General features: G+C 45.6%; 1 long non-coding RNA gene across 1 annotated transcript in view; it reads right to left on the reverse strand.

Annotated features, from left to right (window-relative positions):
• Positions 1–7858: 7858 nt before the first annotated feature.
• The window catches only part of LOC129669817 (uncharacterized), a 29554-nt gene continuing 12091 nt past the window's right edge, over positions 7859–25321 (reverse strand). The window contains exons 2-3 of the long non-coding RNA XR_008719084.1: positions 8665–8770; positions 7859–7912 (exon numbers count right to left, since the gene is read on the reverse strand). This is a non-coding gene — a long non-coding RNA (uncharacterized LOC129669817). The remainder of the gene's footprint in view (positions 7913–8664; positions 8771–25321) is intronic.

The following is a 25321-nucleotide window of genomic DNA, read 5'->3' on the forward strand; positions in this document are numbered from 1 at the left end:
GTTTTGGTTCATCATTTTAAGCCTTTCTCTTAGCACTCAGCTTTATAGATTGCTGCACAGTCAGGGATAAATGAATATTGGTAGGAGACAATAGACTATTACACATCCATTTTTTAAAAATAAATACATAGATTTTATTAAAACCAAAAATTCACTACTTTTTTCATCATTTCTGTTTTATTGTTTGAGAATTTCATGCACCCATATAATGTGTTTTGATGAAACCCATCCCTTCCACTCCTCCTCATGTCCCACCCTCACTTTTCCCTCCCAATTTAATGTTATCTCTCTTTAAAACCCTTTGAGTCCGTCTAGGGCTACCTGTATGTGTATGAGTGTGCACACATGGTCAGCCTGTCCCAGGAACTGCAGCCCAGAGAAAACTGACTCTCCCCTCCCCCCAGCAGTCACCAACTGCAAGTACCCTCAGCCAGAAATGGGACTTCATGAGGCGCCCACCCCCACCCCCAATCCTTGTTGGGATTTTAGCTGGCTTGGTCTTGTACATGCAGTCACAGATGTTTACACAGCTATTTTTAATGCAGGTGCATTGATATTTAAGAATGCCGTGGCAGAATCATGTGTATAATACCTCATCTAGTCTATCATAGAAAGTTTACATAACAGCTTTTACATAAAGAGAAGTCTAGGAGGAGAGGTGAGAAATTAATGAAAGTGGGCTACCTTTCATCGCAGAATCTGGGCAAGTAGGATCAAGCCTTTCCAAAGTATAGTCCTTTGTTTTGAATTTCCAACTCTTTACATGTATTATTCCACCAAAGAAAGGAAGGAAAATAACCATTGGTAGAAGAGAGGGAGGAAATGAAGAGGGAAAACAACCACAGAGGAGTCATCAGGATCCTCCAAGCCCTAGTCTTGGCTTTGATACCAAGGCTGATGAACTGAACTCTAGTTAGAGAGAAGGGTGCAAGCATAAATCCAAGCCCACGTGCTGTGGTACAAATGCCAAACTTCTGGCAAGGCGAGATCACCACAGCTGTTCTTAGTTCTCTTGTGTCGGAACAAAAGTCAAGTTTCTCTTAAGAGTCAGCCAATAGCAGCATGTATTTCCAGCCTCGAAGGCTCAGCTCTGAGATAAACTATCAAAAGTGTGCCGTGCTCTGTGAATTACCATGTAAATGATATGCTTAGATATCACCCAAGGTCAGTTTCAGGACTTTCTGTGAGTCAACACCTTTGAGCCCCCTTACCTAAGCCCAAAGTAGGCCTCAAAAGAATTTCCTTCAGTTGTGTTGGGTTTACTTTTGAAAGGTTTGTTTCCTTTCCATGTCTGAATATTTTTGCCTCCTGTGTGTGTACACACAGGTACCACATGTATGCCTGGTGCCAGAAGAGATCAGAACAGGGGGTCAGATAGCCTGGAACTAGAGTTACAAATGGTTGTTAGCCACCTTGTAGGTGCTGGCAACTGAATCTAGGTCTTCTGCAAGAACAACAAGAATTCTTAATGGCTGAACCATCTCTCCAGCTCTCCCCATCCTTCAATTTTAAATGGAAATAGGTACAACTACATTTTGTTTGTATTAAACAAAATGGGCCCAAAGGCACAGCAATTCCACCCTGTGCACATAGACTCCTGCCAGTACATCAAAGAACAAGATCAAAAATTTTCTCTGCGGCATTGATTGTAACAGGAAAAAAATAATAAAGGGCTGGAAATGACCTAGATAACCTTCTGAAGAAAAGCAGGTGAATAAAATATGATGTAGTCCACAGTATAGTTTCACTCTGTGAGTATGAGGAAAGGAAGGCCACAGGCATGGACATGGCGACCCTCAGAGTGTGGGGAGAACAGCAGGCCGAGGAAGGAGACACATGGTAGAACACCACAGTCAAGTCCAGGCCAAGCCAAACTAAATGGGGTCTTCTTGCTTGTGGAGCAAAAACATATGTGACAAAGCAAAAGCCTAACCATAAAATCGAGGCAGCTATGCACCCAAAATGTCAGTGGGGACCAGGAGAAGGGAAAATAGGGCACTGTGACTAGAGAGGCACCCAAGGTGACTAGGCCCAGTGGAAAGGCTCTATCTCTCCAGCTGGTGGTGAGGTCATTTTATCGTAAAGCATTGTATCTTAGGTGGGTGTTAGCACATAAACCTTTTCATGACTCAAATATTCCAATTTCAAAACCTTCACCGCACCCTGAGCATAGGAGTCACACAGGCCTGTGTGGCATGCCTAGCATATAAAAGGTACTCAACAAATGGTTGTGATAAACAGTTATGGGGCATTTAATTTGGTTTGGTACGGTTTTGTTGAGACTCTATGTAGCTCCAGCTGACCTGGAACTTGCTATGTAGACCAAGGTGCCCTTAAACTCATAGAGACCTGCCTGCCTCTGTCTCCCAAGTGCTGTAATTAAAGACATACACCTCTATACCCTGGTTTGGTGCAGACACTTGTTTCAAGTCTGTGTGAGGAATAATATACTGTTTAGTTTGTAAGGTCTTAGCTATTTGGGTTTGATTGCAGAAACTAATACTCTCTAACGAAAAAATAAATGTTTGTGACTTCAGCCATAGTCTGGGATCTCCATCGTCCAATAAGGGCACAAGAAATGAAGGCTGAATGAATGAATGAATGAATGAATGAATGAATGAATGAATGAATGAATGAGCAAACAAATGAACACGTTCATGGATTATTTTCTATCTTCATACCTTCTTCCCTAGATAAGTCTGTGATTCAAAGCCTCTGGTGATCAATGTGATAACTTGAAATTAGAGTATGATTCACACTCACAGCTTCTCAGAATCTTGAACCACAAACCTGAGAATCCCAGCCCTGAGAAGATATATCCTCCCTCTTCCAAACTAGACCACAGACCCCTGTGTGCAAAAGCCACCTTGTCTCCCCTCTCCTGTGATACCTGGCACAGTCCTGGGTCTACAACAGCTGTTCATGAAAACAGCTGCTTAGTAAGAGGAGAGGCTACTGGTTGGCTGCGGAGGAACTCCAGGTGTAATCTGCAGTTTTCCTTGATGCTAAATCACCAGGAGCCTTGGTCTTGCCTATATTGATAGTAAATGGAAAGTAAATGGATTTGCAAATCCGGAAAAGGCTGATAAATACTTCCTATTTCAGAGTAGATATGAGCAGGGACTTAACCTTCAGAGTCATGAGCAAAGCAGCCACCTGCTAAATCACAACTGTGTGACCTTGAATAGACTCTTCATTTTCAGTTTTCCATTCTGTGAAAGGGTAACAACTATTGCTTGCTGATTTCACAAGGCTCTATAAAGGCTATATATGTGCAGATATATCTGGAATATCTAGTCAGAACAGATCCTGATTCAGTTTAAGTATTAAGAATAGTATGTGTATTACATTAATGATTACAATCTGATGATATATATACATAAATATGCTTAAATATTTACATATAATATCATGGACATGCTGGTGATTGAGAAGCTATGAGCTTTTATACCACAGTTATGGAAAAAGAACACCAGGTTTGGAATTATGAAGGTAATTTGGGAATCAAACATGTGCTGAGGCTTACTGTGTTAACCCGGTACTGTCCTGAGCAGGTATATCATCCTTCTGATAAGCAGGTAGGGGACATGGGGCACAGAGAAGCTACCAGAAGTTGTACAGCTAGTGTGTGGCAGGGCTGAAGTCTGAGAGCTGAGCCTCCCTGGTTAATGTGCCTCCCGATCGAGAAGTTCAAAGCTCTACCACACTGCTCACTCCTCACCCAACTTCATTCGGTTTTCTACATAGACTAACAGAAGATTTAGCACTTAAGGGCATGTGCAAAGCAAAGTGCCCTGGAGCTAGCGTTTTAGGAACCACATAAGGCACTGAAGAAGAGGAGTTGAGAGGAACAAGGGAGAAATGTCAGCCTCTGCCGAGGCCTGTACTGCTGACCTCAACAGCTCAGGAGCTGATGGAGTGAACCAGGTGTGAACACTCTATAAATTGTGAAGTACTGAGCCAGCAGACAGATTCTAGAATTCGATTTGCTCTTGTCCCATTTGGTTATCTACACTCACCGTGACATCTTGATGGCGTGTAGATCTCTGTGTCATTCAGGAAACTGGATAGCCGGAGCAGAACAGATACTGGTACAGTTTAGGTAGGAAGTACAGTGTACTTATTACATTAACAACTACCGTCTGATGAGCTCCCACTAGCACCAGACACTGGCGGGCACAAACATTGTGCTGGGATTAATTCTCAATATGGACATTATTACTCTCCCTGTTGAGGGAGGGACAGAGGCTGAGAGAAATGAAAAACTTGCCTGTGACTGTCCATCAGTAGGTGACAAAGCCACCAATATAATTCTCTGACTCTAAAATCTATGATCTGTCACTATCCCAACTCATTTACACTTTTTCATTCATTCAACAAGTATTTCTTACATGAGTGTAGTACTGCATGCCAATAATCCCAGCACTGAAAGGATGAGACAAGAGGATCATAATCTCAAGGCCGGCCTCCGTTGAATAATAAGACACTGTCTCAAAATGGGCCAGAGAGCAGGGGCTGTACTGAAGAGATGGCTCAGCAGTTAAGTGTACTTATGGTTCTTTCAAGGACCTGAATTTAATTCCCAGCACCCATAGTGGGTAGCTCACAATTGCCTGTAACTCTTACATTTTTGGTTATGAGCCTAGCCTGTAACAGCTGAGCCATCTCTCCAGCCCAACTGCCTGTAACTCAACCTCCAGAAAATTCGACACCTCTGGCCTTCTGCCCTCATACCACATAACCACCTGCATATGCACATAGTTAAAAATAATAAATAAATGCTTTAAAATGTATGTGCATGTGTACATATTTCTTTTTTTAACTTTTATTAATTACACTTTATTCATTTTGTATCCCCCCCATAAGCCCCTCCCTCCTACCCTCCCGATCCCACCCTCCCTCCCCTTTCTGCATGCATGCCCCTCCCCAAGTCCACTGATAGGGGAGGTCCTCCTCTCCTTCTTTCTGATCTTAGTCTATCAGTTCTCATCAGAAGTGGCTGCATTGTCATCTTCTGTGGCCTGGTAAGGCTGCTCCTCCCTCAGGGGGAGGTGATCAAAGAGCAGGCCAATCAGATTAAGTCAGAGGCAGTCCCTCTTCCTATTGCTATGTAACCCACTTGGACACTGAACTGCCATGGGCTACATCTGTGCAGGGGTTCTAGGTTATCTCCATGAATAGTCCTTGGTTGGAGTATGAGTCTCTGGGAAGTTCCCTGTGTTCAAATTTTCTTGTTCTGTTGCTCTCCTTGTGGAGTTCCTGTGATCTCCAGCTCTTACTATTTCCCACTTCTTACCTAAAATTCCATTCACTCTGCCTGACAGTTGGCCATCAGGCTCAGCAACTGCTTTGATAGTCTGCAGGGCAGAGGCTTTCAGAGGCCCTCTGTGGCAGGTTCCTAGGTTGTTTCCTGTTTTCTTCTTCTTCTGATGTCCATCCTCTTTGCCTTTCAGGATGGGGATTGAGTGTTTTAGTTAGGGTCCTCTCTTTTGCTTAGTTTCTTTAGATGTACAGATTTTAGTAGGTTTATCCTAGGTTGCATGTCTATATGAGTGAGCATATACCGTGTGTGTCTTTTTGCTTCTGGGACAACTCACTCAGGATGATCCTTTCCAGGTCCTTTATCCTTTCCAGGTAAATTTCCATTTACCTGCAAATTTCATGATTTCCTTATTTTTATTTTTTATTTTTATTTTTTTTATTTTTTATTTTTTATTTATTTTTTTTTATTTTTTTTATTTTTTTTCCTTATTTTTCATTGTATAGATGTACCACAGTTTCTGCATCCATTCTTCAGTTGAGAGGCATCTGGGTTGTTTCCAGCTTCTGGCTATTACAAATAAAGCTGCTACAAACATGGTTGAGCAAATGTCCTTTTTGTGTACTTGAGCCTCTTTTGGATATATGCCTAGGAGTGGTATGGTTGGATCTTGAGGAAGCGCTATTCCTAGTTGTCTGAGAAAGCGCCAGATTGATTTCCAGAGTGGTTGTACCAGTTTACATTCCCACCAGCAGTGGAGGAGGGTTCCCCTTTCTCCACAACCTCTCCAGCATGTGTTGTCCCTTGAGTTTTTCATCTTGGCCATTCTGATGGGTGTAAGGTGAAATCTCAGGGTTGTTTTGATTTGCATTTCCCTAATGGCTAATGAGGTTGAGCATTTCTTTAAGTGCTTCTCTGCCATTCGATATTCCTCTACTGAGAATTCTCTCTTTAGCTCTGTTCCCCATTTTTTAAGTGGATTACTTGGTTTGCTGCTTTTCAGCTTCTTTAGTTCTTTATATATACTGGATACTTTATATATATCTCTGTCAGATAAAGGGTTGGTGAAGATTCTTTCCCAATCTGTAGGCAGTCGCTTTGTTTTGATGACAATGTCCATATTTCTTGAGCATCTCTATATTCTAATATTCTGTGCCAGAAACTGTTTCCATCTATGTGGAAAACAGGATAGGTCACTACATAAATAAGACAGGTGTCATTGTATTTACTAGGGGTCCTACCTATGCTGGGAGATAAAGGAGGATTCTGGGAGCAGGGAATATTACTGCCAAGCCTGGACCAGGTGAGGAGACACTGGCCTTCACAAACCTCTGGAGAAAGACCAAACAAGAGCAAAGGAACTGAGGTATGAATTTGTTGGTCAGGCTCCCAGGCAAGGGAGAGGATCCCTGAGGATAGGAACAGAAGGAACAGAGACAGAGACAGCTGAGGGATGACGTCTTAGTTAGGGTTTCTATTGCTGTGACTAAACACTATGACCCAAAAATCAAGTTGGGGGAGAACATGTTTATTTGGCTATACTCCCATATCACTGTTCATCGCTGAAGGAAGCCAGGCTAGGAACTCAAACAGGACAGGAGCCTGGAGGCAGGAGCTGATGCAGAGGACACAGAGGAGTGCTTACTAGCTTACTTTCCCTGGCTTGCTCAGCCTGCTTTCTATAGAACCCAGGACCACCAGTCCAGGGGTGGCACCACCCATAATGGACTGGGCCCTCCCCTATCAGTCACTAATTAAGAAAATGCCTTACAGCTGGGTCTTATGGAGACATTTTCTCAAATGAGGTTCCTTCCTCTCTGATGACTCTAGCTTGTGTCAAGTTGACATAAAAGCAACCAGTACAGGTGAGAAGGAAGGCTGCACCCATACCACACAGGGCCTGGAACACTGTGGAGAAAGCTCTCCAGACAACAGAGCAATTTGGTCTGATGTACATTTTAGGAGGATATTATTGCATTGGTAGGGTATTATCATTAATGACGGTTTAAATAGTATGGAAGTTTAAAAAAAACAGTTATAACAGTGCGATGTTGTTTCAACATAAAAACTGGAAAACAGGAAAAAAGGAAGACGAGGGCTTTGAGATGCTCTCATGAAATAAGAGGAGGCAGAGATGTTGGGGTGGAATGAATCCTTCAGCCAGCAGGCAGTTTCTAGCAGGTGTTTCTCTTCAGCTAAAACAAGCCTCATTTATCTTCTATTTAATGATCATTGGCTGTAAGTAGAAAAGCCAGATCAATTTTCAGGCCTTTCCTGTGAGAGAAACTGGCATTCTTCTCACCCCACTACCCTGGGAGAGAGTCCTGGGCAGGATTCTTGTGGAGTAGTTAGAACACACATAAAGCCAGCTGCTTCTCCCTGAGGCTGGGCTCTGGATTCAAGACATAAACCAGTCTCTGCGGTGCACCCTGAGAGGCAAGCTCTTAGGGTTCTTGCTGGATGGCTGCCTCTGGAAAAAGGAAGATGTCCTGAGAACATTTCCATGCTTCAGGATTCTTGAGCATCCTACAACTGGAAGGAATTCCTGAGAGCTGGCCAAGGCACCAGACAGCTCTATTGCTCTTCTCTAATTCAGGCATCTACATTCCTTCTCTTCCCATTCCTTCATCTTGTCTTTACTGTCCTCTTTTCCTACAAAGAAGGAGGTACATGGCATCTTAGGATGATAACCAGAATCAGAAGACATATGGCAAGGTGGCACATCCCTGTAATCTCAACATCTGGGAGGCTGAGACATCATGAGCTCAAAGCCAGCCTGAGCTTGTCTCAGAATAAAAATAAACTAATTTTTTTTGTTAAATCCAATTGAAAGTTACAACAAAAAGAAACTTATAGGAAGAAAAACATTGAATTGGAAAATTTCTAGAAAAACGAAATAATCCTACCTAAGCAAATTGTATGGTATTATGCAAGTTATATGGTAGTATACAAATTAAACCAGCTACAATTCTTTCTCTTTATCTACAACCCTCAAATTTTGAACCCTTGAGGGAATCTAGAGATGGCAATTCCAGAAGAAGCCTCCAGAGCTAATGCAAAGAAAAGCTTGAGAAGTGGAGGTCTCCAGTCTTCCTTTGGTCTGTCCCACTTTCACTATAAACCACCCTTGGAAGGACCATATGGAAACCCCTCTACCAATTATCTCCAGCAAAGAATCTGTCCTGGTGACTGAACAGAGCATCTATGTGTCAGATGAGATGAGTGGGCAGATTTGAAGGAGGGAAGAGCTTAGAAGAGACTCCTGCGATACAATCCATTTATGCTAAATAGCATACAAGCACAGCTGCTTTCCATTTTCTTGGTCCCCAGATATGAAGGAGATCAGGAAAGAGAAAGAGCTGGAGGGAGGCCAAGGGGAGAGAGGCCCAAGAGGCCTAGCTGACCTTCATTCTCATTTGCATATCCAGACACAAGTGACCCCAGCAAAGGACAGCTGACAAAGCAAATCCAGACTTCATAGAGAGAGAGCTGCTGATCCAGGCACGGAACCTAGGGATGTGGAGGTGCAGGAAATATTGTCTGTGTCTCTGGGCTTGTGAGGCAGGTGCTATCTATCCCTTTTCACTACCCCCAATGTCCCTTCTCACTGCCTCTCTCTGTGTAGGGTTTGTCTCCCTTCTACACCATTATCTCTCACAATTGCTGGCACATGGCAACACCCTCAGTGCCCTCCAATCTCCTGAATCCCTTCTCGTCAAGAGGATTAGCTCCTCTTTGGACAGCTCACAATGATCCTCGAAATCCTTTGTTGTCTCTGTTTGCATCAAATATTGAAGCTCTCTCCTGAAACTCATTACAGGCCCCAGGACAAAGGCTCTCCACGGTCTCTAGGACAGACCCTGTGCCAGGACGTGCCTCACAGCTTCACCTGCCCCTCCTCCAGCTACCACCCAAGGGAGATGACAGAGCAGCTGCAATGGTGCCTATACCCGGGGCTGCCCACTAGAGAGGAAATGGGCACTGAGTGCCCTGAAGATAAGCATAGATCACAAGTGCTTCGAACACAAAGGGGTCAAAGGTCATCGCCTAGGATAGCACTGGGCACACAGTAGCAAAATGCTGAGTTACTTTGCTCCACTGTCCACTTGGGACAACCCGGCTCTACTCCTCAGTCTATTTTTCAGGGGCTCCTTTAGGCATTCTTTGGGTCTCAGCCTAGACCTCACCTCAAGATCTCCTTAAGGGACATCCTTGCCCCCCAGATTTATGTGTGTTTTAGTCCTCATATCTAGCCATTCTGTTTTAGCTTCTTGCTCCTAGCTTGTGTCAAAGCCTCTGAACTCTCATGTGCAGTTCAGTACTGTGTCTACACAGGTAGCACAGATCCTCAACATAGCAGAAAAACATGGCTGAACTTATGAGTGTATACCTGAGCAAATGAGTGAGTGAGGGATTGAATGAGGAAGGAGTGAGTGAATGAATGAGTGAGTGAATGAGTGAGTGAGTTAGTGAGGGAGTAAATGAGTGAGTGAGTGAGTGAGTGAGTGAGTGAGTAAATGAGTGAGTGAGTGAGTGAGTGAGTGAGTGAGTAATACATCTCATTCAATACTGGCTATGCCCTCTTCCTGTGTCCTCAGAGTTCTGAGTCCAGTGCTGTTGGGTCACAGCATGGCTCTAGGAGGAGAATACAGCCTTTCATAGACACCTTAGTAGGTGGAAACAATACTGTCCTGACATGCCTCAACTACAGAACCCTGTGTGAGTCTCAGAACCAACTCAAACCCCCATTCTTCCTTGTGGCAAAGGCAAGAGTGGCACTGCAAAGACAGAGTGAACAGATGCTCTGAAGGGGCAAGGAAATGGATGTGTGGAGTTGAGCAGGCGTGTAATGCAGAAGGCACAGCATCAAGGTGAGCAGCATCATGAGAAGAAACATCAGTCCTTCAGTCACCCAGCTGCCATCTTGCCACAAGCACTGTATGAGGGAGGACATGGGGACCAGTCTCCAAGATCCAGGCTCAAAGCTTGAGGGTGTGGGAGCCACTGTCAGGCCATTCTGCTTAAAGTGTCACTTTCCCAACTACTGCAAGGAAGGACTTTGTCAAGCTGTGCTTAAGCATAACTCTAACTGGAAAGTTACTCAGTTCTCTTTAAGCTTTTTCCTTTATAACACAGAGGTAACAGCAGTGTGGTATCACAGGCTCAGACGAGGCAAAGAACATTAAGCACCCTGTCTGCCTCTACTCTCTGCTGCCACACTTCAAGGGGCCACAAGTCCTCTCCCTATCATGAATAAGAAGATCCCAGTGGCTCCAGAACTACTTATCTGAGGTTACTTGTGATTCGAGAATCCCTGAACACAGACCTAGAATATAAAAGTTTCTACTCCTGGTCCCTTACGACTGAGCTTGAACCATTCTTTCACCATTCCATGCATACAGTTCTGGGCCACTCTACAAGGTAACAGCAGACACCCTTCCTGTGTTCCTCCTGGAATTGCTGATCTATAGATACATTGAGGGAGAGAGAGAGAGAGAGAGAGAGAGAGAGAGAGAGAGAAAGAGAATTGTGGCTCATTGTGCTTACAGATGGTCCTTGCAGGCCTCACAGGAGCCTGTGCACAGCATCTGAAAGGTCAGGGTTCCAGTGGTGACTAAAGTGACTATAGAAGCCACAGGACTAAAGGGAAACAACTAATGGGCCTGGCCAATTGGACTGGAATAGCTGTTATGAATCAGAAGCTTTCCCTAACATGACCATCAGAGCTCCAGTGACATCTGGATTGCTCAGCTTGGCCACATGACAGGCCTTTGAGTCATGTGGGAGGCTCCTGTGAAAATGTGGTGACATACTAGAAAGCTGGCAGCCAGTCAGCTTTCTAGATGTGTGTGTATATGGACCATGAAGGCAGTTGGCACACACAGGGACCTCAAGGAGGAAGGGAACTCCGCAGAAGGGCTTTCCAGCCTGCTGGGCACTGCCTTCCACTCCCACCTGATCCCCAAAACATCCTTTCCTCCTCTTGCAATGCTCCTTGGGGCCCAAGCCAGGCTTGGGCAAGAGTTGTACCTCTGTGTGCCAGCCAGATCGCTACCCCTGGATAGGGACAAGGTGTATAGCCAGGCAGACAGAATATGACCTTCTGTGTGACCTTCAGTTCATTAAGTAAAGATCCAATGTCCCTTGTTTGTGGTTCTTTACCATATGCTGACCAAATACCAGGCACGTAGTAGACCCTACAACATATCAAGTAACAACCAAACTACCCAGGAGCAGAAATCTTTCATAGTCTTCTCCAACCAGGGACAGGGTGTCACACATCCCTTCTCATGGAGCCTCCTTCCTTTCAGCCATCCTTCAGTCTTCAATTATTCGGTCAGAAGTCTAGTATGCCTCCCTAAGTTTTTAGGTGGTAATAAAATGCCCCCTCATTCTTTTTTAAAGTTAGTAACCCTAAAAGAATTATCTTTCCTTGCTTGCTTCCTCACTCCCCTTTGGCCCACATCCAGGCCCTTTCTCAAGTTTCCTCTTTGGACGTGAGCCTTACCTTCCTGGTTAGCTTGTGAGAAAGCACTTGAGAAGTAGGGTGAGACCCACAGGTGAGAAAAAAGTTCTCTGCTCAAAGGGAGTTACGCCAGGAAAATGCCTTCCTTCCCAGGTTTCTGCTCATTCAACCAGTCTTATCTCACCACCACTAACCCAGACTCCTTCCTGGCATATAAGGAGACCAGTCCTCTCTGCGAAGGACAGTTCCATGATTTCAGGCAGTGTCTGGAGACCTTGATTGTCCCTAAGAATTCTGAGGAACTCATCAGAACACAGGTTCCTAAGCCACATACCCCATGAAGTTCCATTGAGTTATGCCCAGCTCCTTCTAATCAATGCCCCAGAGAAAGGTGACAATTCCAGATGAGGAAGTCAAAGGGACTGGGGCCACCCACAACAGGCAAATAGAGATGGGAACAGTGTGGAGCCAAGACCTTGGCAATGGCCACCATAAAAAAGATGAAAGCCTTTTCCATCATCCCAACCCAGGACCTAGAGATGCAATAGCCAGAGGGAGGAAGGGAGAAAGGTCTCAGAGAAGAGACGAAAAGACACAGTCTCACTAACCTGACCAGCTTCTGCAGTGACAGAGGGTTTGTCCACTCAATCCCAGGACACCAAACAGACTGTATGTCTCATTCATAAAGATATCTGATTGCAGGATAAATCAAGGCAAAGGCAGGATAATGGCTGACTTCTGTCCTGAGCAGAAGTCTTAGTTACCTATAGGGTTTCCCTGTGTTCCACAAGCTTTGCTTCCCAGCATCTCAGTGTGTCCCTAGGCCCCCCCTTACCTCCAGTACCCCTCGAGCCTTAGGCTGAGCAGCAACACTGCTCTAACCCATCAGCCCTACTGTCCAGTTGCCTAGATTCAGTCAGCCTCTACTCGAACTTGCACCATGCACCCCACCTCAGAGTAGCTCTGAGGTAGGCAGCCTGTATCCAGAAGCCTGGCTGTGCTGTTAACCAACCTCATCCATAAAGTGGGTTCCTACCTCCTTATGAGGTCTGAGTAAAACTACTAGCCATACTAGCCACTGACTTCCAGATAAACATAGCTCTAACCAGTCTTCTTCCTGAGTGATGTCCAGGTGTCCTGCACTCTCTGCTGAGTGCACTTGGGGATTATAGAAATAAATAGCATAATCCAACAAAGCCCAGAGGCTGTGGCTCCCAATGGGGTCTAGCCTGGCCTTCACTGCTTGGCCTCTGATCTGTCCTCTAATGAGAAGACAGGCATAAAAACAAGGAATTGATCACTTATTGCATGAAATGCTATATAATAAGACCAGGCAGGGGCTTGGGGAGCCAGGGAGAGGTACCAGATCAAAGCGACAGGTGGAAGCTAGCAACAGGAAGTATACCACATTCAGAAGACCATGCAGAAGCAGAAACAAGAAGATTCCAGGAAGCAGTATAGACATTAAGAACAAAATCAAAAGCATGGCTCACATAGCTGTTTATGTGTGCTTAGAGAAGGATCTATGAGTGTTCCACCCAGCCACTAAGGCTAGTTATCTCAAAGAAACAATTTAATAAAGACTTGTTTATAATTGATACATTACTGTTTTGTTTGAGTGTTTATAGTGAAAAAGAATTAGTTTCAGAATAAAAAAAATACATGCCATTAGTAAGGAAAGAGCATTATGTGTCTGGTGAAACTCTGAGAAACATGGGGAGAAAATCAGGGAGGAGCATACAATGGGCAGCGGAGGAGAAAAGGCAGGGGCTGCCATGGACCCCAGGCCTGGAGAAGTAACACCTGACTAGCCCAGTAAAAGCAAGGCTGCTCATTCTTCAAATGGGAGAACCCCCTCAGCTCAACTGATACTCCATCATGATGCTCCACCAGCTGCCTGGGGAGTTCCAGGCTCCTTGGAGAGGGGATTTTTTTTTCTTGGCCTCTGACTTTCTCATAGTCTCATGCCCCTGCCTGAATTGTGGAGGAGGGCGAATGGCCTGAGCTCTTAGAACGAAGTCACTGGAAAAAGAGAGAAGCAAGCATGGAGTAGAAAGTCTCCTTGACTTTGCAAATTAGTTTTGTACAGACTCTGGTCACTTTTCTGTAGAAAATCCTTTATTTGTCCTCTGTCAGAGAAGAAGGAAATAGCTAGCAAGCTATAACTCAGGCATGTCACTCAAACATGCACACAAGTACAATTTCCTCTCTGTTCAGAGTGAACCTTAAGATACAGATATAATTTGAAAAACTACAACAATGTACCCAATCTAGACCAACCTCTTCAACTTTCACTGAGGTTGGAATTTTATTCTGGGGTTAGGTCTTGCTCAATCTCTCTCTCTCTCTCTCTCTCTCTCTCTCTCTCTCTTTCTCTCCCTCCTCACACACATACACACACACATATACATGAACTGTAGAGGTGTCCTGGTCAGGTTAAGTAGAGTTATAACTCAACATTTTAATGAGGTTTGTTAACACAGTACCTAGTTTCCTCTTTGGAGGGATGAGACAAAATGGCATTATTGTTTACATTGCTTTACACAGGGTTAGTAAGAGAACAGCTCAAGACCAGGCTGAGTTAGGGATGGTAAACAGTAACAGTACCTTCTCCTCAGCTTGGAGACTACAGAGTAAAAAACAGGGTTGGGGTGGTGGAGAGGGAATGGGAGAGGCTGCTTGTACAAAGCTTGGTTGGGCCTGAGACTGGGGTCCTGTAAGGAACTAGTCCCCAACTTGCCTGTTCCTTCTTTCTTATAAAGATGAAGATCACCCCCACCCACACTGTTTTATGTTCTAAAGCCTCTGTAAACTAGGGGCAGCACAGGACACAGGAGCATGATTTGTACGATGACAACATTGGTTAAGATGCTGGGTCTCAGTAAACAGGCAGAACAGCAAAGAGACAACAGGAGGTTTCCAAGAAGGTTAGATTCTAAAACCACAAATGGGAACAGTCCCCAGCTGCCAATAAACAGCTGAGCATCTGTGTTGGGAAACGCATATACATACTTGGGGGAAGAAGGCAGAGAAAACAAGACCAAGGTGAGGCAGGGCTTTCCTGTCCCTGAGTCACCTGAGGAGCTGTCAGGAAAGAATGACAAGCCTCTTGTGTAATGGATCTGGAGTCCTAGGAACACAGCCCAGGGATCTGCATGATTATTTTTAAATCTTCTAGATGGTTCTCAGTAGAACCAAGTTGAAGAAAATTAATTGTTCAAATGGGGGTGGATCAGAGTGAAGAAACAGAGACTAAGGGCAGCAGGGCATGGGATCCCAGGTTTGGAAAGGGAAGAGCTGAGTGCAGGCAGTTCAAAGCCCATTTGTAGTGGCCCCTAATGCTGACTGGTGGTCAAGAAAAACCCAGACTCCTACACTCTGAGCAGTTCCAAAAGCAAGCTTCCTATAGCTCGGTGATCCCTGGGAGCAGCGCACCCTGTCATGAGAGAGCTGTCAAAACAGGGACATTTGTATCTTTCCACAGTGTCAGAATTTGCTCAACAATAATAAATTCACAGAATGTCAATTCCCTTGGCTGTAATTCAACAATACTCCTAACTTTGCTTAGCATTTATGGCTGGTGCAGCCACAGATTTTTTTTTTATTCCAATCTTAATGACTAATATCAGCTCTCGGGTCATATGTTACAGTTCACACAATGATATATATGGGTTAGAGGATGAGTCAGAAAGGGTAAAAGCACAACAGATCTAAAGTGGTCTTACTGAAGTAGTGCAAATAATTGATGCAAGAGCAGAGGGGTCACTGCAGTGGTGCCAACCACAACCCAGTCACTGAGCTATGAGGGAGCAGACTACAAGACACTGGGCTACTTTAAAGCACACCAGGTCCAGACTACCAAAAGTTGCCAGTGACTTAAGTGGGCCTCATCAAGCAAAACTGTCCTGTGAGGCTGAGGCTCCAGAGATGGAGGAAGGAGTTTGCCTCCTGCTGATCACTGGGATCATATGAATCCCATGACATGGGCACCAGAGGGTCTGATGGCAGGCAATTGGGTGCTGTCCAACCACAGTTAGATAGCCTTTCTTTTCCGTGACCCAAGTGAGGAGTTGCTTCATGTTGCCTGGTATGTCCTGTATACCTGATGGCCTCTTCCTGGCTTCCTGACATAGCTGTGATGCATCCATGCACTCATGTGCTCCTGACTTAACTTGATAAGTTGTCAGGTGGAAATATTTTATTTAAGTAAATACATTAATATCAGTCTGGGCCTTGTGACCTATGCTGGACTGATAGCAGTTGTTTACTTGGCATAAACAAAATCTAGAGTCATTCTGCCTTGACCTAAGCACTCAAAATAGAGCAAACTGCTGTTTTGTAAAATGGAGTCATGCAGGGCAGTACACATCCTGTAAGCTTAGTGCATTGTGAGATGGCTTGGAGCAGCACCCAACCTGGTGGCCAGACTCTCACCTACCCTCCCACCGTCCAAGTTCTGATAGGAATAACCTGCTCTTCCCTTCAGGAAAGTGCTAAAGGCAATTGTCTGGGCCTCTAAAGCCATTTCTCACTTTCTGCCAGCAACTAAAAGGTCTAGGAAAAGCTATGTCTCTCAGCCTAGGCAGGATGTGTATAGTCCAAAGAACCCAAGTCCAGAAAATAGTGCCTCCTAGAGTGAAAAGGGGAGAGGTTGGTGGGAAGGACGAGGGGGAAGAAGCGGATAGTAGAGAGGGGATAGGCATTGGGAACAGCAGAAAGGAGGGGAGTGGACAGAAAGAAAAGAGGGAAGAGGGGAGGTGGCTTTCCACAGATAAACCTGGGTAGGTGTGGAGAGGATACTTCTTGCGTAGGCATTCCTGAGTAATACACAACCAAAACGATGACATGGCTCCTTGAAGTGGCCCACCCTCCCCTCCCCCAAGCCTTGTTATTTGGGGAAAGGAGGTCTTCTAGTAGCTTCCTTTGGGTCTTCCAAGATCTTCAGTCCTGCATTTACTTCTTTGGTTGCTTACTATTCCAACGTGACCACTCTACGCTTGCCAGATCACCTCCACAGTGTTACAGCCTGAAGCCTTCAGTTCTTCCAGGGTTTAGTCTTGGGGGAATTAAAATCTGTGACATCTCTTAAAGGAACCTGTGTCCACTGAGAGTGGTGAACTGAGCCTTGGGACCTGCAGGGACTGTTCCCACTCCCTCTCCTGAGGGGGTGTTGGTGGAGTCTAGGAGGCCACAGAACCTATCACCTGGCTGGGAGATAAAGACAGAAGGAGTCAATACCTGTAGAGGAACACCTTGAGGGAGGCCTCCAGTTACAGTGTAATGTGGCTATCAGTTATTCAGTGTAAATGGTTGCTTATCAGATCCCCATGCTTCTGTCAGGGAAGCTGGAGAGCTCTAAGTATTCAGAATTAGAAGAATCCTGGGAAGTGAGGTGTTGGTGCCCCAAGAGGACTTTTACCCCCAGAAAGTGAAAGCTGGACACTGAACATTTGCCCACTTCATAAATTTCTCTACACCTAACCCTGCTGACCTTGAGTGGATCAAGAATAAGCTAGTAGGCACACAGGCACTAGAGGCACCCTTTCATTATTTAATGGAGAATATATCTAGGAATAAATCATTTGGTGGATAAGAAAAATATGTGGGGTTAGAAAGATTGTATGAAGCCCTGGGTTTGATCCTCAATAACTAAAAACAAAACAAAAAACTCCTTAGGTTGTTAAAGAGTTGAACAACAACAAACGTCTGACTTTACAGAGCAAGTTCTTTCTCAGAGCCAGAACCCCATATGCTAAGGAAAAGCCTTTGCAAAAACACACACTGAAAAATTTTACTTGTGTGAAAGAAGTTACGGAACAGCCAAACTAAATCAGAGAGAGGAAAACCTCAGAACGGTTTGATATAAGAATGGGATAAGGATTTGTTGGAATTGGGCAACCAGGGGCCTTCATCCTCATCTTGTGTGGGTTGATAGGAGCCTGAGTTAGCCAAGGATAGGTGTGCAACACAATTGGATATATATGGTCCTGCACAGTAGATTGGTGTGTTTGCTTATGAATAAAATTTTCCTCAAAATAGCTGTGAAAAAAAATGCTGACCACTGACTGGTCAATGATCTGGTGCTGAAGAGTTGGCCTTAGATGGAGATGGATGGCTGCACCTTGCTTTGAAATTCATCCAGACATATGGACTGGTAAGCAGCCAGGGTGTGGGCAGCCAGGGCTGCAGGGGATAGGGTGGGGGCATGTCTAAGAGATGCAAGATTGATGTGAGATTCCAGGTCTGCACTCAAGTCTGGCAAGTTTTGGTATGTTTGTCATTTCTCCTAATAAAATGTGGACAGGAAAAAAATCTGACCTCCTAAGATCATCCCAGTCCCCAGGACTCTGAGGGTCCCTGCAGAGTGAGCAGGGCTAGCCTCCATCCTCTGGCCCTGGGCTCACCACTGTGTCTGTGCCTTACCAGCCCTCCAGCAGCTCAGAGCCAGACAATCCTTACTCCCCTCCAGGTCAGGCTGTCTGCATTGTTCTTCCTTTGTTCTCCTGCCTAGGCTTCAAGGCTTGGGAACCATGACTTCATACTTTATTCATCCACTTGGAAAGTCCCCTGATTCCATTCCTACCCCCACTACCGGAAAGAAAAGCAGCTCTCTCCCATTTTTAGAAACTATCACACATCCTTCTGAAGATCCACACTGTCTGGCATGGTATCCTCACCTTGAGAAGCATTTATTTTTACCTCACCTAAATGCTGCTTTTCTGATGTCAATGGGACCCAGGGCCTATGGTTATTAGCACATGCATGTGTTTGTGTCCATGCACTGGACTGTGGCTAAGCAATCAGTGGGGCAGAAAAATTAGGGGCTCTGGGGTCAGACCAAGCTTTCTTCCTTAAAGGCCCTTTGCCCTGCACTCCACCCAGTCACCTGGTGTGGCCAGGCCACTGTAGGTAAAAGAGCAAGTGTTCAGTCATCCAGGATGCTTGGGCTGAAGACTTCTCTCAAACGATGTACTCCCCACTCAGAGGTCATCCCAAGGAATTCTGTCTGCAGATGGCCCTCTGGATAGAGAGACCTGAGTCAACACAGGGCCCTTTTCTTAGGACCTTCCTCATGGCTCACACTTTCTGAACATAAGCCAAACACATTGCTGTACAGCCTGGCTGTACACAGAAATCCAAGCCTGAGACCCTCTGTATTTACACAGGAAAAATGGAGGTGTACAGCCTATGCCACATCACAGGGACACGGCACAGCCAGATGAATCCACATTCACAGAAGCTCTCTGTGAACCCAGGGCTTCACAAGGCATTTACTCACAACCTAAGTGCATTGCTGAAGCACTGGGATCTGTTTTGTTTTGTTTTGCTTTGCTTTGTTCTTTTGAGACAGGGTTTCTCTGTGTACCCTTGGCGTCCTGGACTCATTTTGTAGACCAGGATGGCCTCCATAGAGAGAGAGGCCATAGAGATCTGCCTGCCGCTGTCTCCCTGCATGCTGGGATTACAGGCATGTGCCACTGTGCCTGGCACAGGATCTTTGTGGTTTCTTTATTCGGTTTTGGTTTTTGGAGACAGAGTCTTACTATGTAGCCCAGACTAGCCTTGTATCACTGAGAACCGCCTGCCTCCGAACTGCTGAGATCAAAGACGTGTGCCACTACACACAACTGATTGTTTGTTTTGAGATGATGTCTCACATAACCCAGGCTAGCCTCAGACTCATATAACAATGAGCTTCCGATCCTTCAGCCTCAGCCTCCAAAGCACTGGAATTACAGGTGAGTGTCACAACACCTAGCCAAAACACTGTTTTTAGACTCTGCGAGTGGCACTACTTTTGCCATCACCTGCTTACTATTTCCAGGAAGTGAATAAGAGTGACCTAGAAGCCACCAAGCCACAGGGTTCTTTCCTAAACCCAAGGACCCTCACTGCTTGGAGACAGAGGCAAGGCCAACAGAAGGGCTGAGCCCTCTGCCAACCTTATTCATCCTACATCTAAGAAGCATCAAGGCAGAAGTTCTGCTGAAAGTGATGTGCAGAGCTGGGATCCCACCTCACCTTGACTAAGAGCAGAGTCTGGTGTGTCCAAATCAGAGATCTGGAGAGGGAAGCAAGTGTCTGAGAAGAGCTCCTCTATGATCTCCCTCTTTCTTCAGCTACGCTCTTGGGTTCCAGCCAACCACTGGAGAAAAGCACTGAGCTCCAAGAAGTAGCGGGAGCTCTTTTCATCTGGGTCTAAATGAGATTTGCAACCAGATGTTTGTTAGAGACCCAATTCCCACTGTGAAGGGAACACCATTGCAGTGGGTTATGATACAAGAAAGAACTCCACTGAAACACTCCAAGAGAGTAAGTCGGAGCTGGCAGTGACCCTGGCTTCATAAGGTCATTTTAAGCCCAGATTCCTTCTCATTTGCCAGATCATTGTCTGTGGTTATCAGCATGATAGAGCTAGTAGTCAGGGAGAAAACATGTTAGAATCAACACCCACAACTTAAGCCAGGACACAGAAGTGACTTGTCACCTCCATTGGTGAGGACATAGTCATGTAGGGAAGGGAGGCTGGGTCTAACATTCTTACCATGATGTTGCTTCTGATAATAACAGCTGGAAGTCTACACCACAGAAATGACCACACAGGTTTCTGTTGTACAGGACATGGCTCCTGGCCATCACTTCCCTGAGAGATCTGTCTATCAAGGGCTGCTCCAGGACACACCAGAAAGGGAGAATTTTCCAAATGGCTTTGCTCTGTGACTCATGAACAAAATAACCCTGCAAGAACACATTTTGGGTTGGGGAGGGCTGGAATGTAGACACATCAGCCTTGGGTTCAATCCAGATTCAAAACAAAACATGCTTGATGGAGAAAGACTGTGGAGAACCTCAAATCAAAGCCCAGAAAACTTCAGTCCTAAATCCAAGGGAGATAGAAACTGGAAAGAACATGAGGACACCAGCCAGGGGAGCCATGACAGATCCCATGCTACTCTTTGGAACACTTGGCTCTCCAAATAGTGTAGCTGAATTAATTATGCTTCTTCTATTTCCTCTGGGGCAGGACCCAGATTGGTCACAGTTAATTAAATCAGTAGGAGTTACAGCTTGCATCGAAAATGCCCCCAAAGCTCATATGCCAAAGGCTCGCTCTGCTGCTGATGGTGAATGCTATATAGTGGTTCTCAACCTGTGGGTCACAATCCCTTTGGGATCACAAATCAGATATTTACACATGATTCATAGCAGTAGCAAAATTGAAGTTATGAAGTAGCAACAAAATAGTTTTATGGTTCGGGGTCAGCACAACATGAGAAACTGTATTAAAGGGTCACAGCACTGGGAAGGTAGAGAACCACTGCATTAGAAAATGGTAGAAACTGCTGTGGTACAGCCTGCCTAGAAAAAGATGGTCATTGCGGGGGATCCCTTTTTCTCTCTCTATGCTTCCTGCTGGCTTTGTTCCACCATGCAGTACCTGTCAGGAGGTTCTGCTTCCCACAGACCCAAAAACAATGGAGTCAACTGACCGTGTACTGAAACCTTTGGAACTGTGAGCTAAAAATAAATGTCTCCTCCTTTCAGTGGCTTCTCCTGGTATCTTATCAGGGCCACAGAAATCTGACTAACATGACAAAGCACCACATCAACATGTTTAGTACATTCGGTCCAGGAAGGAAACAAAAGAGCATGTGCCCAACTCCTACGTGCAAGGAGCAAAGGGATAAACCCAAGGAACAGTATGACTATTAGAGCCAAGTCCCTGATAGTACATGGCCAAGCATCAGCTGAAGTCACCACCTAGAGTAAGAGGGTAGGCAAGCCTGAGAGAAAACACAGATATGGCTGAGCAGTCCCTATTCAGATATGGCTGGGGAGAGGGCTTCTCACAAAGGGCAGTGTCAGTGAGTGGGGGCCCTCTTGGGTGGAGGAAGTGATTCGATCCCTGTGCTTTTCTGGGAAAGCCCATGTTTAATTTCTCCTACATTCCTCTGAGGTAAGTGTTCTTGTTACCCACATTGTACAGATGAGGAAACAGCTAGAAATTTTCAGTAACTTTCTTTTTTAATTAAATTTTTATTTTTATATTGATTACAATTTATTCACTTTGAATCCCAGCTGTAGTTACCTCCCTCCTCCCCTCCCAATCCCACACTCCTTCCCTCATCTCCTCCTATGGCCCCTCTCCAAGTACACAGATAGGGGAGGTCCTCCTCCCCTTCCATCTGACTCTAGCTTATCCAGTCTCATTGGAACTGGCTGCATTGTCCTCCTCTGTGGCCTGGCAAGGCTGCTCCCTGATCTGGGGGAGGCGGTCAAAGAGCCAGCCACTGAGTTCATGTTAGAAACAGTCTCTGTTCCCCTTACTCGGTGAACTCACTTGGACACTGTGCTGCCATGGGCTACATCTGAGCAGGGGTTCTAGGTTATATCTGTGAATGGTCCTTGGTTGGAGTATCATTCTCAGAAAAGACCCCTGTGCCCAGATATTTTTTTATTTCTGTTGCTATCCTTGTGGAGCTCCTGTCCTCTCCAGGTCTTACTATCTCCCCCTTCTTTCCTAAGATTCCCTGCACTCTGCCCAAAGTTTGTTTGTGAGTTTCAGTATCTGCTTTGATACAATGCTAGGTAGAGTCTTTCAGAGGCTCCTTGTGGTAGGCTCCTGTCCTGTTTCCTGTTTTCTCCTTTTTCAAATGTCCATCCCGTTTGCCTTTCTGAGTGAGTATTGATCATCTTACCCAGGGTCCTCCTTTTAGCTCACCTTCTTTAGGTATACAAATTTTTGTAGGTTTATTCTATATTATATGTCTAGTATCCACTTATAAATGAGTATATATTGTATGTGTCTTTCTGTTTCTGTTTCTGTTTCTGTTTCTGTTTCTGTTTCTCACTCAGGATGATCTTTTTTAGTTCCCACCATTTGCCTGCAAATTTCATTTTCAGTAACTTTCTTAAACTGAGTGTGGTAACACATGCCTGTAATCTAATCCAGCACTTAAGAGGCTGAGGCAGGAAAGCTATGAGTTTTAGGCTAGCCTGGGCTATATCGAAAGATGCTGTCTCAAAAACATTAACAACAAAAGTCACATGACTCATGGGAAAGCCAGAGCTAAGCTTTGAGTGCTCTGGTTTCAGGGTCTGACAAGCTCCGCTCCCTGCCAGGGCCAGAGGTGGTATCAAATATTCTAGGAGCTTCATGCCCATCGTAGGAGATGTGCTCTTGCCCTTGGCAAATAGCCCCACCTACCACATCCCAGTCTAGCATGAGCACTGGCTGCTTCTCAGCTTCTTGTTCAGTGGAGCAATCTAGATCCCACCCACAAACTTGGCACCCTGACTACACTCTGAAGCTGTCTTTGACTGGAATCACGGCCAATGAATGTATCAGCAGGATGAGACAAACTAAATGCTATGAGCAGACCGGGCTAGAGCCTGGTCCTGAAGGAATGGTGTGACCCATCCAGGCTCACAGCAGGGGAAACCTCCTGGAGGATTTCCAAAGCTGACCCTGCTGGGCCTGTCCCTACACTTTGGAGGTGGAGAAATATCTAAAGCTTTGGACCCCAACAAGATGCAACCCACTTTTCTCCTACCTGCCCAGGGCTTGCCTGCTGACCCAGAGGATCCAGAGAGGTACCCTCCTGAATTCACCACACTAGGGAACTACACACACATGACCCCGACTCCTGGCTCCAGAAAAGCAAGGGGTATTGAGGCTGGTCAAGGAGAGCCAAGCAGTCTGAGAAACCCTGAGTTTGTCCCAGTCTTCTATTCCTCGAGGGCTGAAAAAACTGCTGCCTCCACCTTAGCACTTGTAAATGATTTAGGAAAGAATTCTGAAAAGAGGGGAAGGGGGAACCTGACTCCTCGATGCCCTGACCTCAGAGGTAAAACAAAACAAGACAAAAAACAGTAAAATGATGTTTACCTTGATGGGGGTGTGGGGAAGCCTAAGCTTAGCCCCTGAGGGAAACTCAGAAGACTCTGGAGTGCGAACTTGTTGTGGTGGGACACAGCTGAAAGATTTCTCACAAAGACACCCTCACAGAGGCTGAGTAGCACGCTAAAGAATCTGGTTTATTCCAGACAGGAGAGATAGCACCAGGCATCTACAGCTCTGGGGCCCCATCCCAACCATGTAGGTGGCCATTCTCATCAAGAGCTGGAAAAAGCACAGATCACTGAGGAGCATGTGAAGGCTAGGAAGGGAGCAAAGAGAAGAGGGGAAGTATGTGTTCCCTGCCTTTATAAAGGAGCTGTCATCCCATCCCCACACACCACACACTCAAGCACAGACACTCACACAATCTCCACTTGATACCTCCGAAAATAAGAGAAGAGGGAGGTGCAGGGGACAAGGTACCCAAGCGAGGGCACATGTGATTGCGTGGTGGTTTTGTTCTGCTGCAGAAGGTGCCTGGCACATGGCTGCAAATCTGGGAGTTATGAGGGAAGGCTAGCAACTGGGAGCTCCATGCTCCTGCCTTTGTGGAGCTGTCCACTGCATGGGATAAAGGTGCCACCTGGCTGGTGTGTGGTTCTGAGGCAGAATGCTGAGTTATATCAAGAGGTGAAGAAAATAGGCAGGTAGCCATTCAGTATGTGGTCACCTAGAGCAGGGGTTTGTGCTCAAAGAAAAGGAATTTGTTTTAGCATAGCACCTCCTCCTGCCAGGAGTCCTTCTTCACAGATGGACAAACTGAACTTTTGAGTGGGCTAATGCTGCTTCTGAGGTCACAAGACTAGTAAACCCCAGAGTCAGGGCAGCAGCCTGAAGTTAGCTTGTTGCCTCATGGGGCTTGTCCTTAAGAAGCTGTGGGGAGACTGCACATCTCAGAGCACTCAGCATTTCCCTTTTGCAGAGGTCTGTGATTAGTGGCACTGGGACCCTGGGAGAAGGATGTATTAAAAGTACCTCCTAGGCTTACATATTTTTCTAGAGGGTGCAGACTAGAAAAGACTACACCACCTTCTCCCAACTGACCCCAAACCAGAAACACCATTTTCCCATCTAATCCCACACTGCCCAAGCCTGAACAGCCCTGGAACCCAAAACAACCAAGTTTGTGCTTCTCCACCTATTTCAATTTTTCCTGAACTGAAGGTTTGGGCTCTCTACACCCTGCCCTTTAAAGTATCCCCTATATCTAGTTACTAAGATATAGGGCCCCAATGTCATATTTGCAGCCAGGAGGCCTATCCTATCCATCAACAGCTCAGAACTTGTCCCTACCAAACCTGTCCTCAGGCCTGGTCTCAGCATTTCCAGGCTGGCTTAAACTGCCTTGAACACTCCCACCTACGCCACCATTTCTGGTTCTGAGCAGTATCACTCCCTTCTTCCCTTCATTTATCTGTATATGTATACTCACACTCACACACACAAGTCAGTGGAAGGCTGTTCTTTCATTCCGGCATGGGAGTCCCAGGGATTCAACTCAGGTTATCAGGCTTGGTGACAAACACCTTTGCCTGCTGCTGTGCTGTCTCACCAGGCCTCCTCTTTCTAGAAGCTGCAGAATTGTCCCAGTTAGAACCTCAGCCCTCAAGTTTCCAAGCCCAACAGACTTGTTCCCCTCCCAAAAATCAGTGAGGAGACAAGGGGCATCTCCCAGGGAGAAAAAATTGACTGA

Source organism: Psammomys obesus, unplaced genomic scaffold (genome assembly GCF_907164565.1).
Source record: "Psammomys obesus unplaced genomic scaffold, mPsaObe1.curated_primary_1811, whole genome shotgun sequence".
NCBI classification, from domain to species: domain Eukaryota; kingdom Metazoa; phylum Chordata; class Mammalia; order Rodentia; family Muridae; genus Psammomys; species Psammomys obesus.